Source organism: Rattus norvegicus, chromosome 5 (genome assembly GCF_021556685.1).
Source record: "Rattus norvegicus strain SHRSP/BbbUtx chromosome 5, alternate assembly SHRSP_T2T, whole genome shotgun sequence".
Lineage (NCBI taxonomy): Eukaryota > Metazoa > Chordata > Mammalia > Rodentia > Muridae > Rattus > Rattus norvegicus.
This window is the reverse complement of record NC_141538.1, coordinates 8,257,595-8,281,073: the sequence shown is the minus strand read 5'-3', so window position 1 is coordinate 8,281,073 and position 23,479 is coordinate 8,257,595. Positions and strand designations below refer to the sequence as shown.

Genomic DNA, 23,479 nt, shown 5'->3' with positions numbered 1-23,479 from the left:
ATAAGTGCCCACAGAGATGTGCAAGTGTTCAGAGTTCAAGTGGACTAAACCAAATGACAAGGAGAATCATTGTTAGCAGAGTATCAACAGACCAATATGGCCTCTATCCCAGCATGCACTAGCTGCTCTAAACCAGTTATGGTGTCTTTCCTTCTGCTTTCCTATACACTGTCAACAGATTTTAAGGAAACAATTTACTTTAAGTCAATTCTTAAAGCCAATCATGCTGCTCTCTGAGGACTGGGAAGAAGTTACTGGTCAAAGTCACCTGAAATTACTAGTCGTGTCTCCCATCGTGTACAGAAGCTCGTGTCCATGTGGCAGACCTCACCTGCCTTGTTTTTAAGCTTTCAATTCCTTCAAATTACATTTTTAAATGATACTCTAAATATTTCTTTTTACAGAAGTCCAGTGCTACAGGGGCTGGACAGACAGATGCATAGAAGAGGTTGGCACAGGAGCTGCAGTGGGGCTGTGGTCACACACAAAAGTGATGGGCTGGGACTGAAGGACAGCCATCGTGTTAGCGTTGCTGAGCAGAGAGTTGAGCTGAATCAATTCTTTGGACCTTACCTCCTTCCTTTCCTTAAAACGCATATTATAAGTGTAAAAATCTGAAGCCCACAGATACTCAGAAGATGGGATAATGGAGACACATGACCTTGGGCTCACCTTCAACCACTGACAGCTCCTAGCCTGTCCCCACTGCAATTCTAAGTGAACTTAAAGCAAGTCCCAGCAACTGTACAATTTCACTGTATTTCTCTCCAAAGGAGACCATCAAAACCAAACCAAACCAAACCAAAAAACTGAACCAGGGACAGCAAGATTTCTCAGTAGTAAGGGTACTGTGCTAGCCTGTGAACCTGAGTTCCACACCCTCATGAATGGGGGAGGAAGGAGGGAGAGACAGAATTTAAAGATGTTTTTAGAGATGTTTTTAAACATCAGCACATACCATATTGTCACATCTAAGAAAAGTTAACAACAAAACTCCTTGATGCCACTAATCATTTGTCCATTCAAATGGCCCAGCTGTCTATTGCTGAAACACGGTCTCTACGTATCCCTTCCCGGCTGACTTCATACTGGCAGCTCTCCCCCTGCCTCTGCTTTCTGACTGCTGAGATTATACAAGTTTTGTTTTTAAATTTTTCAAATCAGGTCTTTAAATTTGCCCGTCAGTATTTTAGACACAACTCTGTGTCCATTTAAAAATTAAACACCAGGTAAAAGAGGAAGTTGACCAAGGAGATCCCAGGTTCTCAGTTTGAGGCTGGGATTGTGCAGCCGGCCTGCCTCTGTCTCTTGACTATGTGAGAATCAACATTTGACTTAAAAACAGAAACTGCCATGAAGGAGAGTACAGCTGGGTTAAGTCAGCACCTTAGGAACTTGAGTGAGCAACATCATAGCCAATGGCAAGCACTGAAGCTCTGAGCAAGCCGTCTTCCGCTAAGGGTATACTCCGTACTACTGAAGAGCCACTGTACACACAGACCTACAGGGGCACTGTACAGTCCGTGTTCAGAACGAAATGTGATACTCCAAGAGCTCTGACGTTTCAAGAGACGTATTTGGCATGCATGAATATCTGTATGTGTGTGTGTGTGTGTGTGTGTGTGTGTGTGTGTGTGTGTGTGTAGTGACTACCCAGGCAGGTAGGGTATTTTCTCCCTAATTTAAGTGTATTTTTATACCTGAAAAGATGCTTTGGCTGCCTCTAGCTTCTGGTGTGTCTAACAGCTTCAGATGGGGCTATGCTGGCTCCTCACCTGTTCTGCATATCATTTGATCTCTACTGTACCCTAATAGGTGGGTGGCACATGCCTCATTAGAGGCAGCTAGAATTGAAGGGCTGTGTTCTCTCTGCAGGGATTATGCATGAGTTGGCAGATTAACACTGTGAACCTCAATTTTGGAGAACTGTTTGTACCTCTGGCCACTGGGTATAACAATTATTAAGCATAAAGAAGAGATTTCTGATGAAAAGAGACCCTTTTTAGCTGAAACTTAATACAACCTAAAACTAAACAAGTTAATATAGCTAGTGCCCGGAACATATTTCTAGATATGATAAGAACCCAAAGGAAGAGAGTCTTTGCACTGGTCCTTTGTAAACTGACTTCATGCAGACACTTTCTACCACAAACAGATGGCAACCAGGACACCCTTCACAGTCATAGTAACCAAAGTCACTCAGCCAACCACATTTTATCTCTACTTGTGCTAAGATGGGCTGAAGGGCTCAGCTCATGTTGTGATTTGATTTTGTGGTGCTAGAGATGGAACCCAGGACCTCATATGTGTAGGCAAGTGCTTAAGCACTGCGCCCCATGTCTGGACCCTTGAGTTTTATTTATTATTGAGTGACTGGTTGTGGTGGGGATTGAACCCAGTTTTACTTTTCTAACAGTGATCTTTTATTTGAGCTATAAGATACACTGCTAACAAAACCATTTTCCCAGACTGAAAAACTAAGAATGCCTCATAGTGACATAAAAATGTTATTAAGTACAGACAATTGGGGAATGTGATGTTTAATTTTTAGCCTATTAGCTGATTGGAACTATCTAAAAGTTCAAGTTAACAGCCTCGTGTGCAGGGTCACCTTGAGATTCAGCTCACTGTGCACCTGCACCTAGGCAGTCAAGAGGCATGGGTGCTACTTAAGCAAATGAGGTGTCATAAATGGGTGGTTTTCTTCTCAAAGAGATACAAGCAGAGCTCCCATACCTCTGGAGAGTTCCTTGTATCAGAACCAAAAACAATATTTAATGTTTGCTTTATACCTTCCACAGGAATCTTGTTTGAACTCTGTGCCCAGTGTGATCAGTGTCAGAAAGAGAGCATGGAATCTAAAACAGGAGACATTGCAGGGCAGAACAGGCAGACTTCCTTGTCTGCCTCTTTTTCTAGTAGGAAGAAGACGGAGTGCTAGAGAAAATATTTTCAACAAGCAGATTCACTTCAAAAGATTCACTTGGCTTGAAAATTTTTTAACAACATTAAGAAGAGGCAGAAAATAAAGCCAAAAATTAGGAAGAGGAAACAAAATCTTCATAAATTCGTAGACACTTACGAGCAATCACTAACCTGGTCTGTCACAATTCAAATGAACTTCCCTTAAAGTCCAACTTATTTGACCATTTAGACGGCTCTTTCCTATGCTTTCAAAGGTGATTGGTTCAAGGATTAATGGATTTCCTTGATACTGAATTTTCACCCCTTTGAAACCTTATCCTTCAGCCATTAACTATTAGCACTCAGGCAAAGCGTCATGATTTAGAGGAAGCTCTGTCAGTTGTGATGATTACGTTACTGTATTGAACATAATAACATATGCAACGAGGAGAGCTGAATAGACAGAGGCCGGTGTGTATTAGAACATCACGGCATTGCTTGAGTAAGAAAACAGTCTTGAAGAAGCTGGCACTAGGAGAGCTGACATGAGGGCAACAGCGGGAGTAAGCTGTGGGGGGTAATGGAGGATTCCAGCAGGGCTCTAGGCAGGCACCCAGGAGGTGTGGGTGACACAAGGCTTGAAGACTAGCAGCTGGGACCCGGAGGCTTTCCCAACACCATCTCATGCTGCTGTATGGGCTTCTAGTTTGACTGAAAGGCTGTTGGAGGTCCTTGCTCTGAAGTTCTTTTCTCTTAAACACTAAGGACTGTGCCCTACTGTCAGCAAGGGAGCATTTTCACAGGTAAAGAGAAACAGTCCTGCCCAGAGTTAGTCTCCATTTAAGAAGAAATCAGAGTTCACGTCCGGTGTCGACAACTTAGCAAGTAATGTTTCAGACGAAGATAGTGACCACCAGCTCACGGGTTCCCCAAGCTCACACCCCTGGGATATTTCTAACAGTGATACCATTTACAAGCCAACATGACACACTATAAACGCTACTCTCAGATTTTGATATGTATGAATATGGAAGATGTTCGGAAGCCACCCCAGAACTGCCGCAGGGTACAGGCCTGCAGCACACATGAACACCCCTGCAATGCTATCATGTTGATTGATTCTCAGTCTCTGATTGTGAGAGATTACATCAGGGGAGGGGGCCAGATACGGGTGTAGTCTTATTCTTTAAAATATTCTTTTAAAAATAGAAACAAAACCCTAGAAATCTTGTAGAATAGTACTTAGTTATTAATACTTTTTTTTTTTGAGGTCTTTAATCTCAACTTCATCCTCCTGCTTCAGCCTCCCGGGTACTGGGATAATAGGCATATGCTGCCCCAGCCAGCAACAAATACCTTTTTAATATATTAATTCCAATATACTGAGGGTTGTCAATGTCCTACGAAATCCACTACAGTAGAAATATGTACAGTATCTTAGTTTATAAAGCGGTTATAGTGCCACTGCCAGTATGCAGTCCCATTTTTCTGTTTATTGTTTACCTTGCCATGCATGAGAAACAACCTGTGCTTCCTCGGGCTGCAATGTGCTCACTGAATGGCCCCGAAAAGTCACTCAGTGCTGGAGAGCAATCAGAAATGTAGACACTGGATACACTGGAGATCCATTTAAATTACATAGTAATAAGGTAAAGATTGATGGGGCAGGAGAGACGGCTCAGCAGTTAAGTGCTTTTGCTGCTCTTGCAGAAGACTTGGGTTGGATTCCCAGAACCCACATGGCAGCTCACAACTTTTATAGCTCCAGTTCCCAGGATCTAATAACTTCTTTGAGCCTCCCTGGGCACTAGGCATACATGTTGTCAGACACATGTGTAGGCAAAATATACCCACACACAACACAGAACAAAACAATAAAAACAAAAACAAGAATTAATAACTGACCATGGCAAATGTTAAGAGAAACAGCTTTGCAGAATTTAGTTTCTCCATACCATAATCACTTGTTATTTGTGCAAGACTGAATTTAGACATACACATTCTAATCTTACAGACAAAACAGGGGCATACAGCAGCCAGCAGTAGTAGACGTACCCAACAGCAGACTCCAACCTGAGTTCCCCAGGCCTAGCAGCTGATTACAGGCAATGTTTTAAATGAGTTTTATTACCCTGTACACATGCACGTACAGAACACCACATAGTACTTGCTGGATGGCTTCATATCTACTATGTAGCCTAGGACAGCACAGAACTCTATACTTTGCCTCAGTCTCCCCAGTGCTGACAACTATAGTCCTAATCCTTTCAACAACTATATTCTTAAAATTTTAAGGTCAATTATTTGTTATAAAATTACTAAATTTAATATAGCACAGAAGCCCAAGTTCTAGTCTAGGACAAGGAAAATTTAAAAGATGGCACGCTGTGTTTGGTGTGGTGTCAAACACCTGATCCTAGCAAGCAGGAGGCTGAGGCAGGAAGCTCTGGAATTGGAGGCCTCCCCATCCCATATAGACTCTCTTGATAAGACTCTCAAAATACAACAGCAACAAAAATGATAGCATTCTGCCCCCAAGGAGTTTATAACTAAATTACATGTGGCATCATAAGTCAAGTGCAAAGCTTGGAGGGTCAACAACAGAAGAGATCTGAACCAGCAAGAGAATGGGAAGCTTGTTGTGAACAGAGGTGGCCACTGTGACTGTGCTAGGTGACGGCAGGACAGCCATGTCCAAACAGAACAAAGGAAGCAACTAGGAAGCCAAGGGGAAACTAGGTTGTTTGGTCAAAGACAATAACTGTGTAGGAGCAATGGAAATGGTAGATGGCATCTGGGGACTAGGGCTCCAAACTATGGCTTTCAGTAGAATCTTGATGGGGGCGAGCCAAAGTAGCAGGGGCCAGACAACTTTCTGTAAGTCAGTCACCCACACTGAGCCAACAATGCACACCCTTCCTGCAGACCTGTGTGCTCAAAGAGGATGAGAACCACAGTTCCTTACTGATTTGTCTCTGGGGCCTGACATAGCAAAAACACATATGAAAAAAATAGCTAAATGGACTCATTAATGGTAAATAGGAAAATTAAAACTTTGCTATTAGTATAGTTATGTGACAAGCAGGTACCTGTGTGATATGTTGCAAATACATGATCACTCAAATAAGCCAATGCAACCCTTCCTTCCTTTATTACTCAACATATCATGTCGTTAGAGAACTGTTAACAAACCACATGCCAGGAGCTGATGTCACAAACTTGAAGAGTAGTAGAGATTGCTTTGCATATTATCAACTATTTACATAAAAGCAAAAGCCATTTCATCAACATGACATCTAGTTTTAGAAAATTATTTTTTTAAAAATCTGTCATTTGTATCTGCTTCAAAAGATTTGTCTTGGGCTGGGGTGTATATTGATGGCAGAGCAGGTATGGGCTTAATGCATATGAAGCCACAGGTTCAAACTTGGACACTGTAACCAACCAAGAAACAAAGCAAAACAAAACAAAACAAAACAAAAAACTGAAAAGGATATCTGAATGCAGAAATAAATACAAGGAACTCTAGAAATGGCCACAGACAGCTCTATCTGAAACTTCCCATTGCCCCTTTCTTGTTTGATATTGTGGTAATGACAATAGGCTCTTGTCTCCCTCCCAAGAACACCTAGGCTTCCTTGGAAATAAGGAAGAGAGTGAGGTGCATCTGGTGCATTTTCTATCTGAGGAGATCTCAGCATCCTCCACAACGAGAGACTGATGGTGACGTCTTTCTCTCTTTTCACTGTAACATTTTGAAGTGTCTTATTTGATAAACAAGAGTGAAGAAGGAGTTCTTGTTTATTTGCTCATTGCCTCAGCCTTGCCTGATCCTGGATGCTTCTTGTAACTGCCCATATAAGGCATTCTGGCACATCTTAAATACTGTACACATAGCTGTACAAGGCAATACCAGGCATTCTTAGTGATCCTAGAAAAAGAATTAGTTTGCCATTGGTTAACATTTGATAATGCAAATAAGTAAAATAAATCCTGAAATTTGGGATCCAAAAAGCAGGAATTAAAGTTCTCTTTAAAAGTAAGATATTAAATTTCAATCGATATAAAGTATAACACAAAAAAGCAGAAAAATCAGTGTTTTATAATAAATCATAGTCCATATTAACTGATTATGATGAAATATTTCAGAGAAATCAGTGATCTTAAATATAATCGTTCTTACATAATTTGTCTAGAAAATAGAAGAAAAATTTATGGCAAAATATTTAACCCAAGCCAACCAATTTTAGCTTCTCAGCAAACTGGTTGTACTCAATAAATATGTGACTGAGTACAAATTTTACCACAAACATTTTTTACAAGTCCGTAACACGGAATAATCATAGTCTCTGATAGACTAAAGTTTTAAATTACTTTGATTTACAAATATCATTTCAAATTTCAAATAAAATTATAGGCCTCAAATTAAAAAATCGGTTTTAATATGTCTCTATCTTTAAAGTCCTTTTGACCATATATCTAGTTGCAAATGTTCAAAAGCAAAAATGGACTCAGGTTTCCTGTTTAGAAAACTACACTCGTCATAATGTGGCCTTTGATCATATGGGTCTCAAGGAAATAAAGTTGTAATAAAGGAAATAAAGTAATAATAAATTGCTCCACAGCAAAGGTAGAATAACCATCCAATTAAGCCATAATTTTAAAAATCACCTTGAGGTTAAACTGAGAAGAAATACGAGGAAAGGCCAATTAAAGACCAGTCTTCTCGACTTGGGGCCCCCTTGGCAGCCATGAAAGACTGAGTTACCTAAAGTCTTTCACGATTTCATTTGTGGGCTGCTTTTAATAATACCTCATCCCTCAGCAGAGGAAATAAGGGGTCTTTAAAAGAAGAAGGGAAGAAAAACTATACCAGGCTATCAAAATCTTTTCTAAGAAAAATAAACTAATCAAGATTGATCTCCTGGGGCTCTCAGAAGTTCACCAATTCCAAATGTTCACGTACATTCCAAAAGGGAAGAAAGCAACCAGGCTTCCGTAGGACCCAGTCCTAATCTTTCATCCTGATGTGCACAGGAGCTAGAGACAGTAATGTTCTGTAAACATACACCTAACTATTATTTAAAATGGATGCTAACTTATTCTTTCTTTAAGAAAAAAAATCTAAGTTTGTCTTTCTCAGGTATTAAGAATTCTGGGTCGATTTTATCCATCAACACTCCAGTGATTTATAGAACAGCTTTTAAGGAAGGACAAGATATATTACTCTTAGCAATATTTTCCATAGAAGAAGGAAGTGATTAAATTTATTTTAAATTTATTATTTTAAAAAAATTATTATTTTAAAAAACCCAACAATGTAATTATCAAGCCCACAAAACAAAGAGGACATTTCCTCTCTTTTAAACATACCGGCCAGTGACTCCTAAGATCTTTGATATTATTATTGAGAAAATGAAACATATCAGAATACACTAGTTGTACAACTTACTCTCGTTTTAAAGTGCTCTTCCTGCTTCTTCTAAATTGCACCCCAAAACACAGTGCACTATAAAAGCCACACAAGCGCAAGACTAATAGTTAAGTCCAGGTGAAAGATGCCTTCAAATGGAACCACCACTGTCCACCGACCTCTCCTGGTTTAACCGTCTGAGTTTAACTACTTCATGATGAAGGAGACAGGGTACAAATGACCTGAGAGTTTCAGCTCATAAAGCAGGCTTAGGGAAATGAAACCTGCAAATCTGGTCACCAGCCTTAGAGTGGCCATCGTGGGCAAAGTAGTTTGGGTTTTATTGTAGTGGTACATCATGAAATCTCAATAATTTGCATCGAAGGCACCATTTACCCTGCCAAGTGCAAGCAAGGTTATATAATGGAGGTATGGAGGTACACGTAGCTCACGGTGCAAGACAGCGAGCTGACTGTCAGGGGCCCAGAGCCCTGCAGTTTCACAGAGAGTTTCTGGGAAAATTAACATGTGCTCACATTAAGTAAGAAAGATTCCAGTTGTTAACAGCAGTGGGTCTATTGTTCAGGGAGAAATAAATTCATGTGATTCATTATGAAAGTGGGGGATTCTTTTTGGCATTCTGAATATAAAATCTTCTCAAAAAAGACACAGGTATTAAAAAAAAACCCACCTACTTTTACTACTACAACCTTTGTTAATTTTCTCTGGTTCAGTTCTCTGCTCCAGTAACTTGAAAGTCATTTCCTTAAGAAAACAGCTGACAGGCCGCGTGAGTGACTGATTGTATGGTGCCCTCACTTTGTTTTTCTCAGAGGCCTGGCTCTAAGAGGGTAGATGTTAGTGTAAATGACAGCAAGGGAGCTTCGCATAAGATTTCACTTCTGTTCAAAGACAAGCTAATGTAACCTCACCGTGGTGCCATCAAATTGACAAATGGACACCGTGCAACCCTCTGCCTCCCACTGAAACCCGAGAGCCTGATTTATACAACGTTCTCCCTGTATATGGAGAAGACTTCATGCTGCTAGGCTGTATAATGGGTTGATCTGATAATTCTCTGCAAGTAATGAAATCTGATAATATGGCTGTGAAACGTATCACAAAGGACGAAGTGAGCTAATGAACTTGTAAAACTACTTAGGTCTTTTAAAACCAAGAATAAACACAGGCAGGGCCAGCCGGATGATGCTGAGATGTGGCAGTTCTCACGTTGACGGTAAATGGCTTTTCCCTCTGGACCCCAGCTCTAAGTTACATCTCCTGCTCCAACAAGCCAGTCTGTTCTCAGACCCTGCTGGCCCTCGCTGCTGCTGTCAGATTTTGCTGGGCTTTCCTTCTATACCAAAGAATTCTGTTATTTTATTAAAAGATTTCCCAGGAAGCTGAGTGCTTTCCTTTTTAAAGTGGGGGAATTTAAAGAATTTTAACTATCATGCAGAGTTACCAATCTCAACTGGAGATAAAAACACATCTAGGAATGAAACATCCAGGAAACAAAAATGAAAATCAGAGCTTAAGAAAAATGAAATCTCCTGCTTTACAGCCATAGTATAACTTCTCATTCCAAGCACAGTGTTCAAAACAGCCATTTAGAAAAGGACTTCCTGGGACAGCATGCTCTTAGCCAAGGCTGATATCCACACTACCTGCTGGTTAGGAATGCTTCCAACAGACAGAAGCGGCTTTAACACATGTAAACGACCAAGGTAGGGCTCAGGCAGATAACTTACTTTGCTGTTGTCACAAATAAAAAAAAGCACGTATGAAAACACGGCATGCTGAACGGATCGGACCTCAACAGCTGCTGATGTGGTGACACCAAGAACCCCGAGGAGACATCCTGCTGAATTAACATTTTGGAAATGTTAAAGAGGAACTTCAAACAGACCTCGTTTAGCAGGCGGTCAAAGATTTCGCTCAGTGGGGATCATGTGAAGGCTAACAGAGCAGTCACTCAGCCGTGAATCAAGCTTGTCAATAGACAGGTGACTCAGGCAGGCCCAGGCCGGCCCCTCTCTCCCTCCCGTTTCTGTGTGTGGACTTCAGTTCTATCTGTGAAGGAAGGCACAGTGTAACAGGCCTGGGGAATGGTGGTTCATGAGGTTTAGGTACATGTGAAAAGTCTGCACTTTAGTTTTCTGCTACTTAAAAACAGAACAACAACAACAACAACAACAACACTAGCTGGGTTATATTTTAAATTTACTGATTTTCAAGTGCGGCCCGGTCCTAAGGTGGAGTCTGGAGCAGGGTCCATGAAGAAATTAGACAAGAGCACAGACCCTTCCAGAGAACAAAGGTTGGACCTCTCCAGAGCTACAGATGAGGAACCTGAGGGCAACAGCGAGTTGGGTCACTTGCCAAAGGTCACAGGGATACACAGTGTCTTTTCTTCTATTATTTTATCTTTTACAAAATCAGCATTAGGTTTCTTGTAGCAATGTGAAAGCATCCAAGAGTGGAAATCATTAAGCCAAGCTGAGCAAAATCTCTCCTTCCCCGCCCTCTCTCTCCCTCTCCCCCACCTCCCTCCCCCCCACCCTCTTTGTTTTGTTCTTTTCTATCTTTGTCTTTAGACAGGCCACAGAGAAATAGAATTAATGGAAAATTCCTTCCATCCACTACCAAAAAATTACGATGTGTGTGGAGGTCCGGGATCAAGCTTGGTTTTTAACTTTACCGTTTAAGAGTACAAGAAGAATGAAGCATCGCATTGTGACCGCCTCACTTGGCACTGTGAACCAGGCCATCCAGGCTACTATTATGTCAGAAAATTACCAGGTAGCCATCAAATTAGCCTAGTCTGCTCTCCACTGTTGAAGGACTTTTCACTTGTTTTGGACCGCCTAAGCGCAGAGTTCAGAGAGAGTTCTCAGAGACCAGCTCAGTCTCAGCAGTGCTCACTCTGGAAGCCGCATTTGCCTACCGCTCTAACAGCACAAGTACTGCAAGCTGACTAGGGGCTGACAAGTCACCTTCAGGAGAAGGCAAGATGCTGCCTACGTTAAGTACCATAACGAAAATGCTCTGTCCATGATTCAGAAGTAAAAACCAGAACGAAAAGTAAATTCGAGCCCTGTAAGCACACATGAGCTTCCCAAGGCCCAAGGCTGCCTCTCCTTTTATTCCCCCACTGATCCCTGTTTAGGAAAATTTACTTTTTAGAGATTTAAGTCTTCTTGTGGTACAAGGAAAAAGTTGATAGGAGTATATAGGACAGACTGGACTTACATATATCAAAATGAAAAATGCGTTCATCCTTTGACCTGGCGTTCCTACACAGAGAAATTAACCCTGGGGAGATAACGAGTGGAGAGAGATATACGTGACACGGATGCTCCTGACAGCTTTAGTTATGGTTCTAAGAGCTGGACATCAAAGCAGTAGAAGATAAAGGTCTACAGATCCAGTGGTGTATGCGGCTGACAAAGCCCCCGAAGCCTGACTCTCCACAGAGCCTCAGCCACACCAGCACAGGGACCGAGCAGGCCACAGGGCGGCTGTGAACAGACCCACGCATATTTAGTCACTCGGCTTCTAAGGAAATGCAAGGAAATCCAACCTTGCTTGAGTAACTGAACACCTGTAGGGTTACAAATCTCAGACTTATCATCAGCTTCACACAAACCAAGGGCTACTGTAGACAGAGGTGCACAAGCCGAAAGTCTCCACAACCTGGGAGGAGCAAATGTTTTCAAAAGGGATAATTGATCATCAAACAATAAAAGGATAAATTAGATTACATCAAAATTAAAAACATCTGCTTATGTACCATAAGCAGTAAGAAAAAATAAGGAAGCCGCACATTAATTATAATTGCCATTTAAAACACATGACCAAGACTATTACCTAGGCATAACTTTATAAAAGGACAAGGAATATCACTCAGACAAAAACTGGAGTAGACTTTATAAAAAATAGATATAGATGACCAATAAACCCACATAAGCAACATCTATTACTCAGAAACAACAACTTAAACTCCCATAATACAGCACTTTTAGGTATTTACCAGAGTACCAAATTAAAAGATTGCTACCAAATGCTGCCAAGGATGTGCAGGGACGAAGCTGCCTTCCTCCTTGGTGGGAGTGTCATACAGTGTCTATGTACTGCGTAGCTCGCCAATTTACTCCTGGAGACTGACCCAAGAGAGATGAGTTCGTCTTGGAGGGCTTGTGGGAGAATATTCACAGTCTTTGTGCTCACAATGGTCAGGAAGAGGAAACAGCTCAGGTATCTTTGAAAAGAGATGGACAAGCAGACTGGGTTTATATAGCACAGCATTATATATTATGCTTCCCTCCATAGGGGTGAACCCCCAGACACTGGTAAGCAGTCGTCATTATAGCACACATCCCATACAAGCTGCTGCATGTGAACTTCTGTTACTGCTGAAACCACATGCAGTAGAAAATGTCACATCAATGGCCGCCCGCCTTTGAAGGTGGTGCCTCTGGGATTTACTGCAAAGGGAGCTGAGGGGCTGCCCGCTGTGATGCTAATCTCACTGTGACGCTATTAGGGAAAACCCGCCATTTCTCTGTAAAGGCTATTGACATTTGTATGTATTGGAATCTAATATCTGTACCACACACTTTAGGAGACAACTGAGTAGCATTTGAGTAAAGCTGAGTACTGAGGTGGGTGAAGGGGGTAGGTCTGTCTCTGGGATGGAACAGACGTTTCCCATTCAGAGGCATCTCCCTCTTCACTTCCTGCCCTGCCCCATTCTGAATATTCTGAATTTGTGATTGTAGGATGTTTATAGTAAGCATGCATACGTTTTCAAAGCAACGTTTTCCCAAACTGACATTTCACTTCTATTACTGGTAACTCTGTATAAAACACAAAACATTAAAATTATTCATCTGTCTATGGCATAAAATTAGCTAAGTTTCGCTACTTGACTGAGTGCCAAAGTTTTCCATATTTGTAAATCAAACAAAAATGCAATGGTTCTATCAAAAAATCTGAGACATAGCTCAGAGTGAGTTTTTCAGAATTACCTAGAATAGTAATAAAACCTAAGGCACTGTAACTAGATACATTAAAATTACTAAAATGTAACACATGTGACAAATAGCATTTACGTTATCACTGATAACTAATTTACATCTGTGCAGAGAAACATCACAGTTTGTAGTTGTGACGAAGTGGAGAAGGACACATAGAGCACAGACATTTGAGAGCTTTCAGGCCGTGTGTAACCAGAGCACAGCGTCAGAGTTCACTGTAGGTTCAGATTCAAATAGCCCGTGGGCTGCAGAGCTGGCTCACTGCTGCTCTTGCAGAAGACTCAGGTTCGAGTTTTAGAACCAACAGGGCAGCCCACAACCATCTATGATTTCAGTCCTACGGCATCCAACAACCTGTTCTGCTCTCCTAGGCACTGGGCATACATGTGGAACATAAATCCATGATGGCAAAACACCCATATGCATACAATCATAACATAAATGTGAAAAACACCCACATACATGCAATCATAAAGTAAATGTAAAAATGTAACTTAGGCTTTGATTCATATAAGTTCCTTGGACTAAGTAATTAAAAGACTTCATATCATTGAATCACAACAAATATAAATTAATAATCAGTAACTAATATCAATTATTGGCACCTTCAATTGGGAAAGGCCATCTTTATTAAGAGGAGACAAAGGTGGTAATTTCTAGTTGAGAAGTGTGCTGTATAAGCCACTATCACTTCGTGCCCATGACTTGGTTATTAGTAGTACCCACTAGCTATGCACACCCCTAATGACTGCAACAGGACTGTTACCTGCATCTACAAACAGGTTTCCTAAGTTGTTTTACATTGCTCTCAGAACAGAACAATGTCTCTGTCTCGTGGAGGCCAGGCTGGTTTTGAACTTGTATCATCTAGAATTCCTGATCTTCCTTCCTCTGTCTCCTAAGTACTGGGATTACAAGCATATGTGGTCACAGCTAGAGGCTCCTTAAGTTTTCAAGTATTGGTTGTACAAGCATAAACAGGTATCATTGTAATCAGTAATAACCGTGTTATACCAAACATTACAAAATGTACATGCGTGTTCTCCCTGAGCCTGCTACAACCCCTGACCACTCAGGTTTATAATAGAACGGCAAAGAACACTTGAATACTTATCATTAAAATTATATAACTGATTTTTTAAAAAAGTAAATAAAACATTTTGCTTGCTTTAACAAAATATAAAAGGTATTTTTTCAAATACCTAAAACCTGGGTCACCATACATGGTGAAGAGTCATGATACATATACACAGTGTATCCCTATAAATGTAATGCAATGTATTGATTCGTCAAAGACTAAAGAAAGACATACTGTGTTTATAAATCTGCCAAGAGGATTATGTCAGCTTCAGTTCACCTTCAGTGATCTACATTAAAGAGACATTCAGCACAGCTGTCCAGCCACACACTGTCCTGATTTTGGAGGAAAATAGGCAAATATTAGTGCTATGTTGTCACCTACAACTCATCCAGGTAATACATATTTGTGCACATGAACACATGCACATGTGTAGATATGAGCAAATATAATCAAAGGAAAAGAAGGTAACAACTTGAGGGTATCTGGGGCATGGGAGGGGTTCTAGAGAGAGTAAGGGGGAGGGAGGAAAGCTGGGTGAGGAAAATATAATTCTAATGATTTAAAACACTTTAAAATTTTTTAATAAAAGTTAAAAAAAAAAGAAATATGCCCAAAGCAAATCAGCCTGCTAACTATAAGACTGAAGTATCAAGTCTCAACCTCCAAGTTTTCCAGTGATACCATAAAATCTAAGCTTGGACCTAGTAAGGGAGTGTGACAGTTAATTATTGTGTCAACTTGGCTGGGCTGTGGTGGCTAGCCTGCTCCGCCTCTGGATATTCCTGTGAGAGTGTTTTGTAGCTGTGATTAGCATTTCTGTTTAGTCCAGCTTCCATAAATGTAGGGGCTTCCTCACAACACACGGTCTTTCAGAAGAAAAAAGTTGAGGATTCCTGGAGAGCAGGGAATTCAACCTATGGAATTAAGGAATTCTACCTATGGAATTAAGGAATTATGTATGGTATACTAAAGCTAGAGCCACCCTGAAGACTTAATCCTCAAGACCACGGCATGAACTCTGCCTGCTTCTAGACACTAGCCTATATTACAGACTTTGGGCTCATCAGAACATGTGCACCAATTGAAAATCAACCTCTCCCCTTAAACAGGTTTTTATTGATACAAATAAAGATGAGAAGGCATCAATACATGATTAACAGTGCAGCATACAGAAGTGATTGAGATACAAAAGGAACCAAAACTCCCAGGACAAGACCTTGGCTATTACTTAGCACAGAACCAGTCAAGAGAAGACAGAGCTAAAGGCAGAAGTTCATTCAAGTCGAAAGGGAGAAGCAATCCCAGCAACTGGCTGGACAGCAGGAAGCTGAAGTGGGGCCTTGTATGTGGAAGTCTGTGTAACATAGGAGACTGTGGCCAATGGTTGGGAAAAAGATCACACCATCTGCCAGTAAATAAGAAGGAGGGGTTGGGGATTTAGCTCAGTGGTAGAGCACTTGCCTAGCAAGCACAAGGCTCTGGGTTTGGTCCCCAGCTCCGACAAAAAGAAAAGAAAAAAAAAATAAGAAGGAAGAGGGGGCATGAGTTTGACAGTCGAGGAGGAGGAAATTGTACTGCAGCTCTAGGCAGAGGCAGGGACAGCAAAGTTGGCATGAAGGGAAAGAGCCACTGAAGAAGGTAAAGGGAGATTTCTGGGAAACCAAATCCCAGCAGTAAAAATATTTTCCCAGGAGATGAGCTTTGAGCACAGGGCAGAGGATAGCTTCAGCTAGAAAGAAAACACCTTCATCTGGACAGAAAAAGACTTTAAAGCTGTGTGCAAGCAGAGCTCCTTGTCTTCATCTTAGCAACGCGACATTTTCCTCAGGGAATTCAGAGGGAGCCAACACTGACTCTCGTTATACTGTGTACCTCTCTCTCTCCTCTCTCTCTCCTCTCTGTCCTCTCTCTCTCTCTCTCTCTCTCTCTCTCTCTCTCTCTCTCTCTCTCTCTCACCTTGTGTGTGTTAAAAAATGAAATTAAAGAAAAAAATCGTGATCTCCATTCTCTGTCAGCCCCACTGCTCAGGTAGTATGAAGGATGTTTAACTGCTAACTGAAACATTTTAGCTATTTCCATTTCTATGGTCAAAATTCATAGTAGAAAATAGTGTATAATAGAAAATCTTTAGGAAATATGCTTATTTCTGCTAGAAATAAGAATATATTTTATAGCCATCTATTTTTTAAAAGTTGCATAAAATTTTAAACAGCAGCACTGAACTGAGGGGTTTTTTGGGGGGAGGGATGTTCTCATTTGTTTTGGTTTTCTTTTGTGTTTGTTAGATTAAGGGTTCCCTGTGTAGACCTGGCTATCCTGAAACTCCATCCATCTGTAGATCAAGCTGGTTTTGAACTCACAGAGATTCGCCTGCCTCTGCCTCCCAAGGGCTGGGATTAAAGGCATATGCCATCCCTGCCTGGCTAAAATGAGGTTTCCAATACATAGTCTGCTTATGTTTTCAACTTTGGCAACAGCAGAGCAGTATTACACTATATGGATGCTAAAAGGTAGCACATTATAATTGTAGTACTTTCAAATGTTTCTAACTGAACTTGAGATCAACCTTGAGATTAGTCTGTAAGTTTCTTTTGTTTTCTTACCTGTGACTATTTTAGCAATGGTAAAAACACTATGTGATTTTCCCATAACTTTTGAAGTAATTTACACAATTTTCTCCCATTCTAATAACAAGGAGATGAGCGGGTGGGAAGGGAATCTTTAGGTTCCAATGAAGCATTAACTAAACCAACAGGACAACTTTACTCAGTCCACAACTGTGTTATTGTAACAGCAATCTTCAACAGCAAAACAAGGGGTCCCAGTATGCTTGGACTTTAAAACATAAATAACCAATTTACTGCACCACTAATGACACACAATAGCTGTCTTTGCAGGACCCTCAGGACCCTCAGGCAGATGTCATCTGCCATATACTTCAAAGGAACAAATTGGGTAATAAGGAAATGCTTCTTTTGTGCACACTTTCCTTCTTAAAAATCGCCAAAAGTTTCTTAGTGAGATAGATACTAAATAAGAGTCCTGAATCCTCATTAAAGTTTTATTTACTAAAACAAAGAACACAGTATTCTAGGTATCCAAATTACATCTTAAGTAATATTATGCTTTTAAATGAAAATACCAAGAAAACGACTATTAGTAGCAAAGTATGGTCTATTTCAGAATTGTGTGTTTATACTCAATGTCTTAAGATTTTAAAATAGATTGCATTTGATCATGCCTCATGCTCCTCGTGCCCTCCAGATGCCTTACAGACAGACAGGACTCTCTGTACATCTTCCATGGCATGTGTAAACCAAATAATTCGTGAACTCCAAACTTTAAAGGTAAAAGCTTAGGCCCGCCCTCCCAGAACAGTGTACAGAGAAGTTCCGTGTTCCTTAAGGGAGAATTGTAGACTTCTCTTTGCCTTTATTTGACTATCACCAAACTCACAAGTTTTAGTTTTCCTTAGAGGTGGGGGCGGGGCATACAAATAAGTATTTCTGAAAGTCTATTTAATGAGATTATTGTTCCTCGACCAAGACCATGTATTATTACTGTTTGGTCCACAAATGTTACCAGAAATATAAATGTAAATTAAGATATGTTCAGTTACTTGTTGTTTGTCTCTAGGATTAACTAATGCTGGGAAAGCACCTATTATCCCACAAAGGAACCAGAAGGATGCTTCTTTTTCTGCTGGCTACTGATGGGGGTGTCCAAAAGGAAGACTCTGGAGACCAGCCTTGGGTCTTCGCCAGTGATGTTCAGAGATAAGTTAAATTCTCTAACTTGTAAATATTTCTCTTCAAATTGGAAACTTTGTGGCTAGCGATTCAGAGGCAGAATGCTGTGTGTAAGATCAAACATTGTAAAGAGAAGAAAATTTGTAACGCAAATGAACTGTCTTGGCCTGTGACAAACAGGCTTCAGATCCATATACACACATATCGTCACAGTGCCATAAACTCAAAAGGCATTTAATAAGAAGTTATTGCATGAATTAAACTTTGTGTTATCTTTTACTCTGGATTTCTCTTATTTGAATAGTTACTGAAACAGGAGAATAACCTGCTACTGTGTAATCTCAAAGGAAACAACAGCAGAGATGACTAATCTCCCAGTTAGCAGGAAGAGCTGCAACAACACAGTTTGAGGTGCTAAGCAACTACCTTGAAGGAGAAGCTTAACTGCAAGCAGACACAGGCACGCAGTGAAATTTGCCAGATGCCTCACTTAGCATAGAATACCACGACAGGCACCTGAAGGTGCTTTATAGCAGCTTTGCTGAATATATGCTATTACTCTATTGAAGTGATCAAAGTTTAACTCCTTCAAGGCAGTGAGCCAAGGCTCACTTCCTGGGTAACACAGAAGCCTCTGTTGAGAGTTCTGCCATCTACATAAATGGAGGAGTCTAGAGTGAAAAAAAATTAATGAGACAGGGCTTCTTTTCATAAAACTAACCTAAATGATGGGTAACAATTTTAAAGTTACTTAATCAAGGAACAAACAAACATACTGCCTCTTGTTTGAAAAGCAACGAGTATCCCTAAATTTTTTCTCTTGAACACAGGCACATTGAATTACTAGCAATTGAATGATGTATAACGACTAGCTGCCTTTTTAAATTAAAATGTTAAGCTGAAACTATTCAAGCATTGAGCCTGTAGAAACTGTGTGCTGGCTGGACTTGAGTCCGCACCCTCAAGCTTGAAGTGTTCAGGGGAGTTGTTGCTATCTCAGCAACACAGTTTGCATCAGAACAAAAGCATAGCTTGCTGCCCTTCAGAGACAGCCAGAAACAAAAGAACAATGCAGAGGACATATACAGAGAAAGGACAGGAAAAGGCTAGTGGTGCTAACATGAAAAGAAGAGCATTGTTTGTCGGCCCCTACAGCCTCTGCCTCGTATATTTCCAAAGCTCCAATTTGTTACAGGCTGTTTCTTTTTGAAAGCATATTTTCAGACCCTCCAGAAACTTTTTATATTCATAAAAGCCCAGGTGGGAGGCAGCTGACAGAACTAGATTAGAAATAACTTCTGAGAGCCACTCTGTGTGAGTTAAAGCAGGGTCTTCCATAACACCTACGGACCTTGGGACAAAAGTGAGGATGATGTCAGTAGTTTTCTCTTCAGCATTCCCTGTAAAACAATGCTTAGTAGCAAAGCAAAGTATGATGTTTTAGGATTGTGTGCGTTCATTTGATGGCTTAGAAATTGGTTGTAGTGGTTTGTGTTTTCACATCCCTGTGGACTCCTGATGGCCTCCTGGTGAAGCAGACTTCCCCGCATGTTCACGCATGTGAATCAAGGGCTGCCAGGGCTCTGCAGTCATCCTTTTCCTTCCTGCACATTACAGAAGCCAGGGACAGGCAGCATGGTTGCCTTAGTCCCAGTGGCTAGCTAGCATTTGCCTTTTACAAAGTGGTGGCAGTAAAGATTGCTGTGACCTCACAGGGTGAAAGCCGGGTTGCCTCTGTCTCTCCCGAAGCTTACTTTTGCCACCTAGTGGGGGAGGCCTTTTCAGGGTCAGGTTTTGTGTTCTGTGTGAGATTGAGTTCAGATAAGAAAATGATTAAAGACTTTCTCCTTTTTTATAATACCTTAAGTGATTTCTCTAAAGTGCCCTGTCCTGTGTCTACTGAAAAAACGAAACAAAACAAAAACTACAACGAATAGCTTAGAAAATTCAGGGTAATTTTTTGTTGTGGTTGTTACTTGTAACTTTCAAGGAAAAATGGTCCTTTCCTTGTTTCTATTCTCAATTTCCTTAGCTAGTATGCCTTACAGGCTGACGGTCTAGCTTACTCATTTCTAATTCTGAAGGGAGAAGTCCAAGTCTACACCATTATCTGTAGTTTCTCTCCCTAGATCTCATGACAAATTTCCAGTTACCCACATTTCATGTGACAGAAATCAATGTCAGCATTCGAAATAAACCAAGTGGCCATGTCACCCCATACCAGTATGCCAGCCAAGTCAGAGAGAGAGTGGAGCTTGAGTCTAAAATGCAAGGGTGATTTTATTTTGATTAAATATGCAAAAACTAATGGAACAAGGAATGGGCAGTGCAGGAGTCAATGGCCTAGAACTGGGTAGAGTAGTAACCGCAGGAACTGAAGTCAGGACCTGAGGCAGACCAGGCAAGGCCAGTAGAACTAGCAAGGGGAGGTGAGTGAGGGACCCAGGGATGAGGTTATGCCTCAGCTGAGAGGCCCAAGGGGACCTCCTTGCGGCAAACCCATGGTGATGTCTGCTCTTTCCTTTAACATTTGTCTGCTGGGAGGTTCTTAATGTATGTTAGACAAATAAATAAATGACTGCTCATCGGCACCGGGTCATGAGGGCTTCACAGTGGAGGCTGACGCTGCCATCTTTAAACAGCCTTGTGTGGTTGTTATATGTGATACAGCCTCTCTCTGCACAGTTCTACTAAGGCTGCACAACTACCACACTCTACTCTGAGGACACCTCAGTCATTGTGAAAGTCTCCTCTAGGCCTAGTCCTAGCCCAAGGCAGTTACGATCTGGATAATTTTAGGTCTTACATTTAAATCTACTACCTATTTTGAGGGTTTTTTTTGCACATGGTATTAGGCAATGGACTAAATTCCTAATTTTCAAATGGGTACTAGATTTTTCTAGTGCGGTTTATCAGAACTTCTGTGCCCACTGAGTTACCAGAAGGTTGCTTTCGGACTCTCAGTTCTATCCCACCTGACATAGGCGTCAACTAGACTGCTGGAGTTCTGGAACATTTGAAATGGAATACTATAACTCTTCCAACTTTATTCTTCTTCAGAAGGGTTTTAACCTTCGCTGAGCCCTTTACATTTCTATAAATTCCAGGATCAGCTTGACAGCCTGTACCCAATAAAGCCATCTAGGATTTTGTAGGGTTTGTACTAAATGTGTAAATGTGGGGAAATGTGCCAGCCGAAGAGTAAGAAATGTTCTAATCTATGGCTCTCAAAGCCTGCCGTTTACTTAGAGATCTAACCCCACCCAGCCATGGCTTTCTTTCCCACAGACAGCCTGTGCCTCCTTGTTGATTCCCATGTGCTGCTGTGTGCTTTTGAGGCTTACATATCCGTGTGTGGGCTTCATCATGGCTGTGAGATCACAGGCCTCACTACCAAATATGAGTGTCTTCCTAATGCAGGATCCTGTCAACTGCTCGCAAGAGAGGTCTGTCCCTACTTTTCTAAGTCACGAGCTTTTACTTCTCTCCTTCCTCATGCTCTCTATCTCTGCCATACCACATTGGCGATAGTCATAAAGGTGATGTTATAGAGTAAGTCCTACTTTGTGCTCACTGCTAGGAGGGAAACCCTGTTTGCCCCAGGAAGACAACACTACTCAGGGGTTTTGTTCTTTATCCAGTTAAAGGAATTCTTCCATATTTTGAGATATGCAGTTCTTTAGAAATAAACAATGTTTAGTTATTAATAAGAAATGAATGTTAAGCTCAGCCCGTGTTTCTCGAGGGGTTAACCTCCTGTATAGGCACAGTGGTTGATTTCCTGATGTTAACCCAACCTGGACAAGGGCGTTTAATGGTTCTCAGGTCTCTCAATTCTGCACTACTTGTTTGGAGACAGGGTTTTTGGTATGTACCCCAAGCAGACCTTAGGTGGCCATCCCCCTGCCTCTTCCTGCTGAGTGCTGCGACTGCGGGTGGACACAGAGCCTGCTTGGGCTCTGCTTGCTTTTCATGCCCCTCTCTGTGCTGCCCACTGGTGCTTTCTTCTCCCATCTTCAGCCTGGTACTCACTGTCGTGAATTTTTATTTCAGTTTTTATACTTTTTAACTCTAGATTTTTTTTGTCCTAGATTTAATACTCTAGATAAGTTCTCTGTATTGAGATTCTCTGTTTATTGAGTCATTAGTGTGAGCTACATTTTAATTCTTACAACATGACTTCCTTTAATTCCTAGAGCATGTTTACTGTAACTGCTTTGAAGTCCTTGCCTGCTAAGACCAACATCTGGGCCTACTCACAAACGTTTCCACTGACAGGAGGGGTCAGATGTCCTGTTCTATCACCTTCCACTTACTGCTTTGGGGCTGGGCATCTCACTGACCCTGGAGGTGGGGATGGATCTCGTAATCCCCAGAGATCCTCTTGTCTCTGGCCCTTACCTCTACCCATCTTGCTGGAGCTACAGGCAGGCATGGGTGTGCATGGCTTTCTAGAAGGGTACTGGGGACATGGGCAGCAAATGTTCTTATCCACTGAGCATCTCACTGGCTGAGTCAGTCCCCCCCTCTCACTATGTGTATATTATATATAATAATATACTTTGGCTTTATATATTAACATACAAGATAGATATATTTTACTGAAAATTTAATATAATATGGAGTACAAATCTGTCTTTTAATGCTGTCCTCCAGGCTGCTGTTCCTGCTACAGTTAGGATGTTCACTGATTTTCTTATGCTAAATCTTCCAGAACTATTTTCTCCACAGTACAAGGCTGCTTGGATCTCGACTTAGTCACCAGGATCGACCTGTTTACAAGGCTAAAGAAAGCAAAGGACTGATTACTGCCCGAGCTTCGACACCTAAGCCAGAGAGGGTTTCATGCTCTGCCAACAATCTGGGCTCCACTTGGGGACCACATTAAGTCGTCTTCAGCTCTTCCCTGGCACCGACTTTCCCTGTCTTCTCTACATTTGTACAGCACTTCCCAGTCACCAGGTCTGCAACTAGCTTGAGCCTTTTCTGCTCGTCCCTGCATGAATACGAAGCCATTTGGTCAACTGGGAGTATGCAGAAAGTTTACAAGGTCCCTGGCACTACGCCACTTCTCGAATCTCCCCGATAAATCATCAGCCAGGTTATTGGTCCCAACCCACACTGAAAACGCAGACCCTCTTGGCCATTAGAGTGCCGACCACTAAAGTGCCAGTGCCTGTGAGGGACTTCACATTCACTTCTTCAGAGAAACTGGTTTTCACAGCTTTTCTCCAGGCTGGCAAAGCACTGTGCCCAGTCTGGAGGCAGAACATCACCAGTCTGCAATGCCGCA

The 23,479-nt window shown here is 41.4% G+C and overlaps 1 protein-coding gene and 1 long non-coding RNA gene across 18 annotated transcripts in view; one reads left to right on the top strand and one right to left on the bottom strand.

The window, feature by feature from the left end:
• The window catches only part of LOC102555040 (uncharacterized), a 126,269-nt gene extending 107,804 nt beyond the window's left edge, over positions 1 to 18,465 (top strand). Inside the window, exon 5 of one of the 2 annotated variants that reach the window (XR_015620596.1) lies at positions 18,074 to 18,465. This is a non-coding gene — a long non-coding RNA (uncharacterized LOC102555040). The remainder of the gene's footprint in view (positions 1 to 18,073) is intronic. The other variant, XR_015620597.1, reaches the window with a different exon arrangement.
• Stau2 (staufen double-stranded RNA binding protein 2) overlaps positions 1 to 23,479 on the bottom strand; it is a 245,859-nt gene that overhangs the window by 43,606 nt on the left and 178,774 nt on the right.